Source organism: Rousettus aegyptiacus, unplaced genomic scaffold (assembly GCF_014176215.1).
Source record: "Rousettus aegyptiacus isolate mRouAeg1 unplaced genomic scaffold, mRouAeg1.p scaffold_m13_p_11, whole genome shotgun sequence".
NCBI classification, from domain to species: Eukaryota; Metazoa; Chordata; class Mammalia; order Chiroptera; family Pteropodidae; genus Rousettus; species Rousettus aegyptiacus.
In genome coordinates, this window is record NW_023416286.1 from 57,613,961 (window position 1) to 57,628,176 (window position 14,216).

Genomic DNA, 14,216 nt, shown 5'->3' on the forward strand with positions numbered 1-14,216 from the left:
TATATATTGAATAAGATGGATGAAGAAAGGCAGCATCAAGCCACACTTGCTGCTTCCACAAGGTCTGACAATTAGGTGGGCTTTAGATTTTCAAGAGATCTAGTGGCTACTCATCCTCCAATGAATGAGTAGTGTGTGCCCTGTACCCTTGGACTTCTTTTTCTTACAGTTATATACCACTAACCCCATCTGTGATGGTAAATTTTATTTGTCAACTTGTCTATGCCATAATACTGAGATATTTGATTAAACATCTGGATGTTACTATGAAAGTATTTTTTAGAAGAAATTAGGAGTCTGTCCATCTGCAAACAAAAAAGAGCGCTCTCACCAGGAGCCAAATTAGCTGGCACCTTGATCTTGGACCTCCCAGCCTTCAGAACTATGAGAAATACATTTCTGTTATTTAAGCCACCCAGTCTATGATATTTTTTGGAAGAAGTCCAAACAATCCAAAACCTGGTTAAGACAGCCCATCATAACGGTGGAGGAACTCTCATCCATTAAGAAAAAGGCTGATGTTCTCCAAAGAAGAGGGAATTCTGCCAGCAGAAGGCCTTCGGATTTGAACTGCAATAGTAGCAATCCCCCAAGTCTCCAGCCTGCTGGTCTATCCTGCAGATTTTGGACTCGTCAGACCCCACAATCACATAAACCAATTTAATAAAATAAATCTATAGACAAATGGACAGACAGACATGGAGAGACAGAAAAGTATATGGATATATATAGATACATAGTTATACATCCTACTAATTCTATTTCTCTGGAGAACCTGAATACAGTACCCACCAACCTTCCAAAAACAAGTGACCTGCCCGGGAATGCCGGACTCATCAGCTCCCTTGCCGACAGATGGTCCCTGTCTGCTTGGCTCTCCAAATAAAGTATGCTGTAGTTACCCTCATGCTCTATGATCAGTGGACAGTCCTGTCACCATGCGCTCTGGCAGGCACCCTGTTATCAGTCATGCCACTCCCGAGATTGTGTGTGCAGCCTGCTCAACTAGACTGGCCCTAAGCTTTTCACAGAGGTCACTTGGATGTGGCTCTGGAACACCAGACCGCTGTGTTAGTCATGTTTTTTATTTTCTATACTTTATGGTGCTTTGACATCCCAGGGCCTGAAGAGACTGCACCTCTCAGGGCTAGCTAATTCCTAGAGAAAGAAAACAACTCGCTCGAACATGCCTTTCATATGCCCTGCATCACCCAGGGCCAAGTCCCAGACAATGAGAGACCACCCTTATGGCTCAGCGCCAACAAAAATCATTCAAACGAATCCTAAACTTGCTCAAATTTGTTTACCCTTCCTCACTCATTCATCCCTGCAGAAACCACAATAAATGTTCTGGGCCATGCACTCCTGTCTCCTGACCGATCCTGATGCTTCCCCAAAGGGCCTCTGTGTCTTGATGGGCTTCTTCCTCTCAGGAACTGTAGGTAACAGACTTTTCTTCAAAGGCAGATGACTTTGCGTCTGTCATCATACCATACTTAATTACAAGAAATCCCAGGTACATTGCAAGACAACACCACCTCCCTTTCTCCCCTCCCTGGTTCAATCCCCCTCCTCTATTAAGTACAGACAAAGGATTTCCAAAACTATTGTAAAATGAATTGTGTTCTAGGATAGTCTCAGTAAGTGTGCTGGTAGAACTGCGTAAACAAGGGAATTTAACATTCTCCTTTATGTTGTTTCAGTGATATAATATATAAAAGCTGAGTTAGTTTTAAAAGTGAGGTGATTGTTCTGATTTGGTGATTATTTGTATCCTTATGCTTGATGGGATTGGAGTATTTATTTACAAGAAAATTGTTCAGCAATGAGCACCCCCCAATGACCAAAAAGATATGAACGAATAACAAACTGGGTTTTCTCAACCAGCTGGTAGCAGTAGTCTGTCTTGATGTGCAGGCCGGAGGTTTTATCCTCTGCAAATTTGCCAGACCAACAGACTGGGACTCAGGTGGACCCTGCATGATGGAACCAGACTCTAAGGAGGAAGGAACGCCCACAGTAGTGGTGGGATCCCGACACTGACCTTGGACAGTCCCTGAGACCATATGTCCATCTGGCTGAGTATCCTTTAATAAACCACCGCCTTTGTGCTCCTACCATTCTGCCAACAAAAACGTGCCCTTTGTTGGTTATAACTCTGATCTCTGGTGCTCATGCCTGCATTTTATTCTCATATGGTTGCTTGTTGTAATACCTTTAACCAAAACTGCTTCCCCAGCCACCACGTGACTAGAACATATATTCAATATCCTGCTGATTCATTATTTTCTTTCAAGTGAGTTTATCAAAAACCTTCAGCCTATTTTTTCCAGATTAAATATTTCTGTAACTTTTCAGCCCTTTGATCATTTTTATTCTCTTTTAGAATCCTCTCCAATTTTCCATATTATCCTCACACAATGAAGTTTAAGTGGCGTAGGAGACTCTACACATAAAATAGAGGCATTGGGTATCACTGGTCGTGATACATTCGTGATGATAATGACACAGTCTATTCCCTTACTCTAAACTTCCCAAAGGAAAAGAGACACGAACACAATCTGCTAATAAACCCAACAGTTGGATTGATAAGAAAAACAATCCATCTGGATTTTTAAGATAAAAAGTATCATTTAACAAATTATTCCAAACAAATTTATAGCAGAACAACCTCTCCCCTCCATAATTTACATAAATTCTAGTTAACAACCCATCATTACAAATATAAAAAGGTCAGGGCATTTACTAACAATGCTACTTAAAAGAAAGGATTTATGGACTGTTACCACATGTTGTACGTTTTTATTTCTTAAAATGTGAACGCAAATATGTTATGCGTATAAAATATAAGTATTTATATCTTCTGCGATTTTTAAGGCACCTTGAAATATTTTAAGAGTTGAACAACTTTTGGCATCTGTTCAACTTCTTGGGAGAGACAGGGTAGTGTAGGGTGGTGGTGAAGTGCTCAGAGCCTGGGGTCTTCTGAGTATTAAATACGTTAATGCATTTTTTAAATACCCACTAAGAATTGGTCTTACGTGTCGTAAGTTCTTGCTATTATTATTATGATTCATCATTTTAGTAATTATACTCTGAGTCTAAAGCAATTCTCAAAATCAACTCTATTTGTGCCAGGACACTCATGAGACTGTTTGTTCCCAAAGCAGTAATTAGAAATAGAGAACCAAGAGATCGTTTGACAAAGGACCCAGGAATGCAGGCTCCACCAGATCCTGATACACAGGAGGTCCACCTACTCCTTCTGCAGTGTCCCCAGGGTGTGCTAGAATAGAGAGAGAAGATTCATTTTCCCTCCTCCTCTTCCTTGTGGGATCTACCTTTGGCTTGTTTATTGCTACAGCTTCTCTCGCTGACCCAATGCACTCCCAAATGCACACATAGACTATCACCAAGGGAAGCAGGCTGGGTATTAGCAATCAACAGGCACAATTAGCTGGCATGTTAATCACTAGTAATCCTCCCGCTTACACAAATAGATGTGTTCTCTCCCAGTTTTTTAAAACACGGGCTCATTTGATTTCTCTTTTGATAGTGACCCAGATAAAAAGAACTTTTTTTTCCCATAAAAAGTCAACAGTACAGGCATAATAACAGCTCCTAAGTGTTAGAGACCATAGGGAATAGTAGAGAGAGTGTTGAACTGATCAGCACACATCCCAGCTGAAGAACTGAGCCACTCCTAAGCACTGTGCAGAATGCCCAGAATGCCGTGAGGGATTGGGGGCTAGAGCTTTGGACTTTAATGAAGAATCTCCCAACCGTTAGTCATTGGCTACTATTGATATATGCAGACCAACCAAAGCAACGCTGCAGGAAGGCTGACAGCAGATGAGTGTGCACAATGCCTATTCCACGGCTTCAAGGGATGCCATTAGCACTGTAAATTGAACAGACTCAATGGTGACCTTGCAGCTGTTCAACACAGTGGCATGGATCCAAACCACAGTAAGCAAGGAGTCTCCATCTCTCTGAGCAGAGTTTCTCTAAGACACTGTTTTTCAGACTTTAGGGCACACAGAACCACTGAGATGCTTGTTTAAAATGCAGACTCCCGATTCTCAATGCTTGAGAATCTGAGAGGAGCTCAGGAACTTGCATTCTTAAAAAACCAAACATTTTTAGTAAATTTTATTTTTTAGAAAAGTTTTCAATTTACAGAAAAATTGAGAAGATAGTACAGAGTTTCTATAAACCCTACCCCTGGTTTTTCTATTTATTAACATTTTACTTTACTACACAGCATATTTGTCACAATTAGTAAACCAATATTGATACGTCATTGTGAACTAAAGTCCATACTTTATTCAAATTTCCTCAGTTATTTTATTTTTCTGTTCCAGGATCCCATCCAGGATATCACATTACATGTAGGCTCTTCTTAGCTGTATCAGATTTTTAGACTTTCCTTGTTTTCAATGACCTTGACAGTTTTGAAGAATATTGGTTAGGTAGTTTGTAGGGTATTCCTTTAATGGAACTTGTCTGATACTTTTTTTAATGATATGATTGAGTTTATAGATTGTTGGGAAGAATACCACAGAGGTTAAATGCCATTTTCATCACATCATATCAAGTGTGCATATTGTCAACCTCATTCGTCATTGCTTATGTTGACCTTGATCATCTGGCTGAGGTAGTGTTTGTCAGGTTTTCTACTGTAAAATTTCTGCCCTCTCCTCATATTTTCCTCTTTGAAAGGAAGTCACTACGTGCACCCCACACTTGAGGGGAGAGTTATGCTCCTCCTCTTTGAGGAAAGAGTATCTATATAAATTATTTGGAATTCTTCTACACAGGAAATCTGGCCTTTCTCCCTCATTTATTTATTCAACCATTCGTTTATATCATTATGGATTCATGTATTGATTTTATACTTTGTGTTATAACCCAACATATACCACTTCATTTATTTTCTCGTTCGAATGTGGGTTTCGTGCCAGCACTTTAACAAACTCCCAAGGTGATTCTTGTGCCTGCGGTCCAATGCAAGGAGAGGACTGGGAGAAATGTGGCTCCAGGCTGTGCTGTGAGCTCTGCTAATTACGGAATTCCATCCATTCATTGTTTCTTTCACTAAGCAGGTAAAGAGTGGTTCCTCTGTCTATCTTGCCTCTTTAGTGGTCACCCACTGAGTGTCACTTCCTTGTCTCCTCCCTGCCAGGCACTGTGTTGGATGCTGGGAATGCGGACCTCATCCAGGAATTCAGAGTTGGAGGTAGATATGCTAGGGGTGGAATATGGATGCAATTAACAGGAGAGAGGAAGAGAAGAACCTACAATGCCTTTATGCATCCTTACTCAGCTCCCTGGAGACTATAGAAAAGAGTATGTTAAGAATTGGGAGAGGATATGTATGAGAGACAGAGGACATAGTGGGGACATAGTGGGGATTGGGGGTGGGTTCAGAAGCATCTGTGGAAGATTTGGAATTAAACAGAAAGAAAATGCTTTATCCTATAAGACTGAAGAAAAGGAAATTGGCTATAGAAATTTTTATACATTGGGTGGTTGGGGGAGGCATGTTTTAAGTCACTTATAATGGCTTTAATTTTCTGGATGAAACAGGAGGCCAGGTCATCCTCACTGGAGCAAGGGGTCTGGAGTTAAACACACAGCCTGGGAGGACATTAAAGATTTGACACAATAGTTGGGAGGGGTATCAGTTAGAACCCAGTCAAAAGACAAAAGTCACAGCAACAATTTGAAAAGACAGAACTAAATATAAAGAACTGTTAACTATATGAAAGTTAAAAGAGAACTTCAAGGTATCACAAAGGAAGCAGCTACCACCTATCAGGCAGGGCAAATAAAGCAAGTGTCTGGAATTGCTGAAACCTACAACTTAGAAGAGTGGTCCCATGGGCCAGGGACTCAGAACTCTGAGGAGGCGGTTCTGGCTGACTGGTGATGGTTAGAGAGCAAGGAAACTCTGCAAGCGTGGGAACAACTGAAAATTGGATTTAGCTGCTGCTACAGGAAGGCACTACCCCTCCTGGGTAAAAAGGCGTTGCTGGGGTATTGCTCAGAAGAACCACAAGCAGAAAGGAGGTCACAAGTCCCTCCTTCTTCCTCCAGGCTTGCACCCTTCTGCAGCGCCCCTAATTGATAGAGCCCAGCGTGAGGTTTAAAAGGTTTCAGCCCAGCATCATGAAGCCAAGTAGAGAAATATGAGTTTGAAGCTGAGAGGCAGTGACTGTCATGAGGACTACACAAAGCCCTCGGGTGTACAAGTGACATTTAGGAGCTGTATACACATGTGGGTCTCTATACTGGCTGAATTTCTTTCCTCTCTTGTCTGCAAATCATTTCTTGTCTCTGAGGTCCTTGCCATATTTGAGGTTTTGCCTCATTCCAGGGGTCAGCCATTGGTTCTCCTGGTTGCTTAAGCTCTTCCAGAAAATCCTGGACCATCTGGTTCAAAAGGAACTAAACAAGGGTTACAGGCGTCCATTGAAGGGTGAATAGATAAACACAATGTGGTATGTATATATACATACTGAAACATTGTTCAGTCTTAAAAAGGAAAGAAATTATGACACATACTACAACATAGATGAACCTTGGGGACTTTATGCTAAGTAAGATAAGCCAGTCACAAAAAGACAAATACTATACAATTCCACTTACATGAAGCACCTAGAGCAGTCAAATTTATAGAGATAGAAAGTAGAATGGTGGTTACCAGGGGCTGGAGGAGGGGAAAATGAAGAGTTGTTGTTTAATAGGTACACAATTTGTTTTACAAAATGAAAAACGTTCTGTAGATGAATGGTGGTGATGATTGCACAGCAATGAGAATACACTCAATGCCACTGAACTATATAACTTAAAAATGGTTAAGATGGTGAATTATATATCATGTGTATTTTACCACAATTTAAAAATTTTGAAAAGGAACTAAGCAAAGCTTACAGCTAAAGGGTATGGGTGGGCGACCCCTAGCCTGATGTATCACAGGTGTCCATCTTCCTACGGTAATTCATTCCTCAGCTCATCTCCATGAGCAGCATTTTCCAGGCAGTGCATCATAAGTTCCATTGTGCTTGTGTTCTCATTCACTTTGCTGCACACCCTGCCCCCGGCCAAGATGTATATGTATGTGTAGGGCAGCCTTCTCCTCCACTTTTTCTGTGAATAATATGTTATTTCCACAGATGATCTTAATAGCTAATAATAATTCAGTGTTTATACTATACCAGGCACACTTACTATCCGCAACAGACTTCTGTTGTAGATACTGTGTTTTCATCTCCATTACACAGATGAGAAAACTAAAGCCTAGAGGAGTTGTAAGAAACCTTAGCTCAACTATCCACTAAGTGGAGAAGCCAGGACCGATCTGAGCTCTTCCATGCGGAGCCCCAGCCCTTAACCTCTGTACTCCACCGCCCCCTAGTGGATCCTCCAGTCTTGCATGGTCTCACTGACTACTCAGAAGCCCCAGCGTCTGTCACTCAATAAGATGTCATTTCACAGTCGTTATTTTATGCTTCCAGTGCAGCCTAGAGTTCCGTAGCATGCCCCGCTCTTTTCAGCCCTAGCACCACACTGCTGCGTTACAGCGAGTGGTAGCAGTGGCTGGGTTTTTCTTCACATCTCGTGAGGCTTCCTAGATTCTCACCTCCCAGGAGCATCCCCGGTGGTTTCCAAGGCTTGTGGCAGGATTAACACGTGTTGATTACAACAGCCCGTTACTCTCTGTAGGAGCATCTCTGATAGATTTAAGAGTTTTCCTAAGCCTCACTGGCTGTATCGATCCTTTAAATGGTATAGAAACTGCAGGAATGTTTTGGGTGTAAACAGCTCTCCCAGTTTCTCTATTGATCTAAGTGATCTGTGTGGAGTTCTGAGTGGGGAAATCTATGCCTTTTCGATACCACACAGTTCATTGAGGATGACTTTAGAATTTCTGGCAGGTAAGCGTGAGCATACTGGGTGATGCAGATATCTTTTGTTGTTTGATCCAGGATTCAATTGAGGTTCACATATTGCATTTGGTTGTTATGTTTGTTTTGTCTCTTTTAATCTAGAATTATTCTCCCTTTCACTTTCTTTTTTATTTTTTTTTTTGTCACATGGAACTTTTGAGAAGAGTCCAGGTAAGTTGTTTTAGACTACATCCCATGCCAAATTTGTCTGATAGTTTCTTCATAATTAGATTAAGTTTAAATAATTTTGGCACGATAACTTTGTGGATGATGCTTGTACTTCTTATTGCCTCATATTGGGAGCCACATAAAACCTTATCTGGAAATTACACACTCGACAAGTATATATTGACTGTTTTGTGTGGTGTATTGAGCACTCTGCTATGCAGTGAGGACACATGGGAGCCACTGATGACTGCGAAGTGAAGAGATAAGGAAAACAGAAGGACAGGCTTATCAATTGAAAATAGATTCGGCTACATATAACAGAAAACTCAACTCACAGCAGCTATACCAAATAGAGGTAGGTTTGTTTTTTTTCTCACCTAGCTCAGGAGTCAAGCAGTCTAGAGCTGATATGATAGCTCCATCACAGTTCTCTCTGTCTCTCTGTCTCTCTGTCTCTCTCTCTGTCTCTCTCTGTCTCTCTCTCTCCCCCATCATTATGATATGGCTTTAGTTCCCATGGATCCACTATAGCTCCTGTCCCCCAGCATTGTGACTCCCTTCCGGGCGGCAAGAAGAAAAGAAGAGTGTCCACTGACTCTGCATCTCTCTCGCAGAGGCAGTGTCCGGTGATTCTGCCCATACCTTATTGGTTAGGATTGTGTCACATGGTCAACCTGATATATAACGCTGTGTGGGAAATGCAGTCATTGAGTATGTTGCTACCCTTAACACAAACAGGTTCCTGTTAGTAAAGAAGAAGGGGAGAGAATAAATATTCAGTGGGCAATGGAAGTCTTTGCCATGAAGGATAAGGCAGATTTTTAATGGCTGGAGAGAGAGCTACACATATGATACATGAAAATTTTAAATTTCCCACTCACCTAGGGGAAAAAATGGATTGTTCTATAGTCATGGTAACAAGTAGCCACCAGAACCTGTTCTACATCCGTTAAATTGATCAACGACAATTTTCCTCAGCTTTTACAAGCTAAACAATCAGTTTGACTTCTAGCTTATGAAAATCAGCAAGAGATTGACTTATTTTAATAAACACACTTCTGAATGCCAACCAATCAATGATACCTCAGCCAGCAACCACACTTTTACAGATGATGTTAACTCACTTATGCCTCTGAAAGTCTTTCAATCCCTGAACTAACTACTCCAAAACCTTTCATAAATTACACTGTAATCTGCTCAGAGAGACTGTGCCTGACTAGCATAGCTCCCCCATACTATGGTAAGCAATACATTCAGCTTTGTTTTCTAATTTCAGATATTAAGTATGATCCTGTTGTAATCAAACCAGAATCATATTCCTTAACTTGTTTGTATCCTCCACAGAGGACTCATTCCCTAAGCAAAACCTTCAAAGATCTCCGTCTGCAGCCTCAATGGATTAGGCTCCAAAGCATGCAGAAATGTCAACAGTACAGGCTGATGGAGAAAGAGACAAAACAGGCACCCAGAGCACCTGACATTGGGGAACCATCCAGATGTTGACAGTTACAGGTGATCTGTCTGTTTAGAGCACATCTCTTGCTTATTGTGGTAGACGCAGGACCCTAACCAAACAGTTTAGGGCAGGAGTTGGCACACTATCTTATCGGGATTTAGGGCCTACTGTAATGACGTTATTTAACCTTAATTACCTCTTTAAAAGCGCTGTCTCGAAACACAGTCACATTCTGAGCAATTGGAGGTTAGCACTTCAACACATGAATTTTGAGGGGACAAAATTCAGCCTATTACAAGGCCCGTTTACCACTCAGGAGATACCAGGCCTTTAATAGAGCAACAGATTCTTGACCCAACCTGGTAGTGATGCTGTTGGAAGTGAGGAAAGATATACTGATGTGCTCCTGCCTTCATAAATATTGGCTTGGAAACTGGGCAGGCTTGAGTCTGCTAGTAGAGAAAAGTCACTGTTATAGGACTAGCTGAGGACAAGTGCTAAAGATTTCCTTTTTGACACATTGTATTTATTCATTAAGAAATTAATTGCAGAATTTCCTAGATTTTTTCTATGACAATAGAGAGAAAAGAAAACCCAGTATAATTTTAGCAGCAATTAACCTGAATTCACACACGAGTGCTTTTGCCCTGCTGCGAACCAGATTCAGTGAGAGTGTCCAGTCCAAGTTTTCTGCTGGAATTCTGCTCCCACACCCCTCTCTGCTCTGTAAACATCATCATCACCTTCACCCTTGTCGACGTGTTGTCTGTTCTCAATTTCAAAAAAGACTCAACTACAGGACACTTTAAAAGAACACACCAGATACACTTTGGGGCCAACAAGTGACCTTGCCCCTCAGTGAAGTCAGCTGGGGCAAAACTCATGTCATAGTTTTCCTTCTTCTCTCTGGCTTAGAGGCAGAAAAATGCTACAGTTTCTGATCTATGACATGACCAAAAACAAAAAACAAAAAACAAAAAAACCAAAAATCCTACAGGTCCCCACATTTCAAACCCCCACTGACAGAACGAGAATAGAAACTCTGAAATGTTTAGAACAAAAATTTCACATGGACTGACCTTGTTTCATTATAGGACGCTAGAATGAATTTGAAGCAGCAGAGATGAAAGATCCAGTTGCAAGAACTATAATAAGACAATCCTTTTAAAATACCATTAAACCAGCGAAATGTTTATAGCGCCCCCAAACTGGTTTGGAGAATGTCCCTTGAGTGTCCTCCACCCCATGGGATAGACTTTCACGTCGTCAGGTGACTTTAAACAGTGTCTGGCACATAGTATGTGCTCAATAATGTTAGTTACTGTTATTGTTGAGACGGGCTAGACCTGGCAAGACTGTCCTGGATGCTGGTGGAGGTAAACTTGGGAAATTCGAGGAATATAAATATAGTCTGTCTTAGAGATAAACTCCAATGCCACCATAGCCTTCCTTTTGTCCTCAAGGCTCATGGTCCATTCCCTTTGCACAAGGGATCCTGAAGGAAGAGTACTCTTCCTGTCTCCCTAGATATTCCCAGCTGTTTTCCCACCATGCCCTCCTGGACACCTTGACCCCTCTATAATTAAACTCAAAGGAAAAGGCCTCTTTTTGTCAGCTAGAACCTGCCTTCCAATTCTAGTTTCTGGTCTGAAAGATTTACCTTTCTCCTAAGTATTTGACATCATGAAAGGATTCACCTTTCTTCCTTACGTACTATTCTTACATGTGGTTCCTGAGTACAGAGATAGTTGGCTCCAGCTCTAGCACTGGTCCAACTGTACAAAATCTTGACCACATGACATACGTGGCACACCCATATAACTGCACATACACGACAAAAGAAGGGTGGCTTCTCATGACCAGATCTTATACTTTATCCTTTAAAGCATAATATTAATACTTGTCTTCCAGTTTGATTTAAATTGAAATATATCCACTAACTTGTCCTAAGGAGTTCAAATTCATGAAGTCACACAACGTTAGAAGGAGGAGAGACCTAGAGATTCCAAATTAGAATTTCTATTGTGTGCTCTATTCTCTTGCATGAAGACTGCTGCCCACCCTGCCTTGGTAGTGCCACTATTCTATGAATAATATCAACATATGACTCTCGTACTCTTATCTAAGGCCAACTCCTTCACTTTGAACTATATTGCATCATCCCTCAACTATTCAAGAATAAATGCAATTCTTACTTACCTCTCCTGGAAAAATTGTTTTCACTTCCTATTAGATTCTTAAAATATATCCTGTCCGAAAATACATATCTTTTTTATTCCCCTTCTGCTTTCACACTATTTTTCTCTTGCCCTTTACAAAGGATCTCAGAGAGTTGTTCGTACTTGCTATGTCCATTTCTTCACCCCCTTCCAAGCACACTGTTCACCTATACCTCACTGACATTGTGCTCATTAGGAAAATTGATGACCTCTGCTTGGCAAGATCCAATGGTCAGTCCTTGTTTGTAGCATAATTGACCTCTTAGCATCTTTGGTCAGTCATTCCAACCTTCTTTAAAAAAAATTAAAATGACATTTTTTATACATTCATAAGATATAAAGATTAATATAATAAACACTAGAAGCTCTTGTGTGTCTTTATTTGATTGCTTGTCCCTTCCTGCCTTCTGGATGTAACTATACTCTTGAATTTTGTGCTTACTATTCCTTTGTTATTCTGCATTGTTTCACTATGTATATATATCTCTCTAACAGTGTATTATTTAGTTTTTCTTTTATGAATTTTATATAAATGGTGACTTACTGAACATATCTTTATAACTTGTAACTTTGTGATAGTTCTATTTTAAAAGATTTATCCATGATGCTGTTGTAATCATAGCTTGTTTTTATGGCTGTGCGATATTCTGTTACATACCTATATTCATTATCTATGCCTGTGCAACAAATAACTCCAAAATTTAGCAGCTCAAAACAACCATAAATAGTTTCTACAGGTCAGAAATTTAGGAAAGTCTTAGCTGAGTTGTTCTAGCTCAGGGTCTCCCATGAGTTTGCAGTCATGATATTGGCTACATACCCAGTCATCTGAAGACTTTACTAGAGCTGGAGAATTCATTTCCAAGATGGCTTACTCACAAGACAGAGAGTTGGTGCTGGTTGTTAGAGAGGCCTCAGTTCCTTGCCTTGTGGATATCCCCAGAAGGCTGTTTGAACATATTTACAATATGGCAGCTGGATTCTTACAGAGTGATCCAAAATATTTATGTGACTACAATTTCTCTTCTTTTTGCACCCTAGATTGGGGAATGCCTGTTGACATTAGATTAGTGGCAGCAAACTTTTCTTGACATTATCTTCCCCCAATTTTGGCAGTTGCTCAGGGAGAAGAGTGCCTTTTTGAAAGTGCAGGAGTCCATCAGAGAAGTTCCAGCATATCGTTGCGGAACAAAGTGGAAGATTGGATGCACTGAAGAGAGAGTTTCATTTTACCGCATCACCCCTCCCACAAAAAGGCACAGTTGAGTGCCAAGAAAGACCCTCTTGGCTGGCAATTCCTCCTGAGGAAAGTGAGCGCATGTGAGTGACTTCTTGGCTCCCCAGTCGTGTGGGACACTGCACATAAAGAGGAAAATTCCTTTTGTTTAGGGGAATGGTTAGTTCTCCTTTCATAGATATGACCACTGGCTAGCCTTAGGCCCAAACCAACTCTTGGTTTTCAGACTTGAAGTCCAGTGTTTTTTCCGTTTTGGTAGTACTTTAAAAGTTCTCACTACTACTACCGTATCTGTATGGATCTGCAGGCCAGGTGTCCCCCATGGCTCAGGGGCAGGCTCCCTGTGCCTGAGAAACATTAGTAGGATTCCCATCCTTTTGATGCCAATAGCCCTGGCTGCTCCTCACCTAACCCCAATCTTCTTGAGCTCTGCAGCACACCTCAGTATTATGGATGGGGTGGGCCTCTTTTGCTGGAAGCAAAATGCCATTAAATAGTCTTATTCACCACAACTGTCAGCAGCTAACTCCCAGAATCACAGACCACATTTACACACAGGGTTATCTAGCTGACATGATCTTTACTTCTGGGCCCCTTCAAGAGACATATGGGTGACAATATCCAGACCTCTATCCATATTACATTATTGCTAAGCCATTAAATCTATACAGCTAAATCTATAAAAATATACATTTTGCAAATTGGAGCAGCCAGAAAAAGTCATTCATTTACTAGGTTTATGGAGGATCTTTGAGCCTAATTCATGAGAATCTGGTTACTTGTGTCAAATTACTGGTTTGCACTCTAACTCATTCTACAACATAAACAGAATGAATTTGTGCATATCTCTCCCTGAAGACACAAAAAGAGAACTTGAAGCTAATGCTAAAATAAATTTCTAAGTCTCTGGAAACTCAGGGGACTAGTTATGTTATTGAAAGTTCTAGCACTGTGTACTGACAGTTCACAATCTCAAAGCACACATTAAAGAAAATGTGGGGTAGATTCTGGGCACCTTGTAGGGGTGAGAGGGAGGTGAAGGTCTAAGGCCTGTTAATAGAGTTGGTGACAATGGGGGTGACAAATTGTAAAGTGGGAAATCCTAGACAGTCAAAGCCTGTTATCTGCAACTGAGCTACATGCCATCATGGAAATTGTCTGCTAAGATCATTGGCCTAATTAAC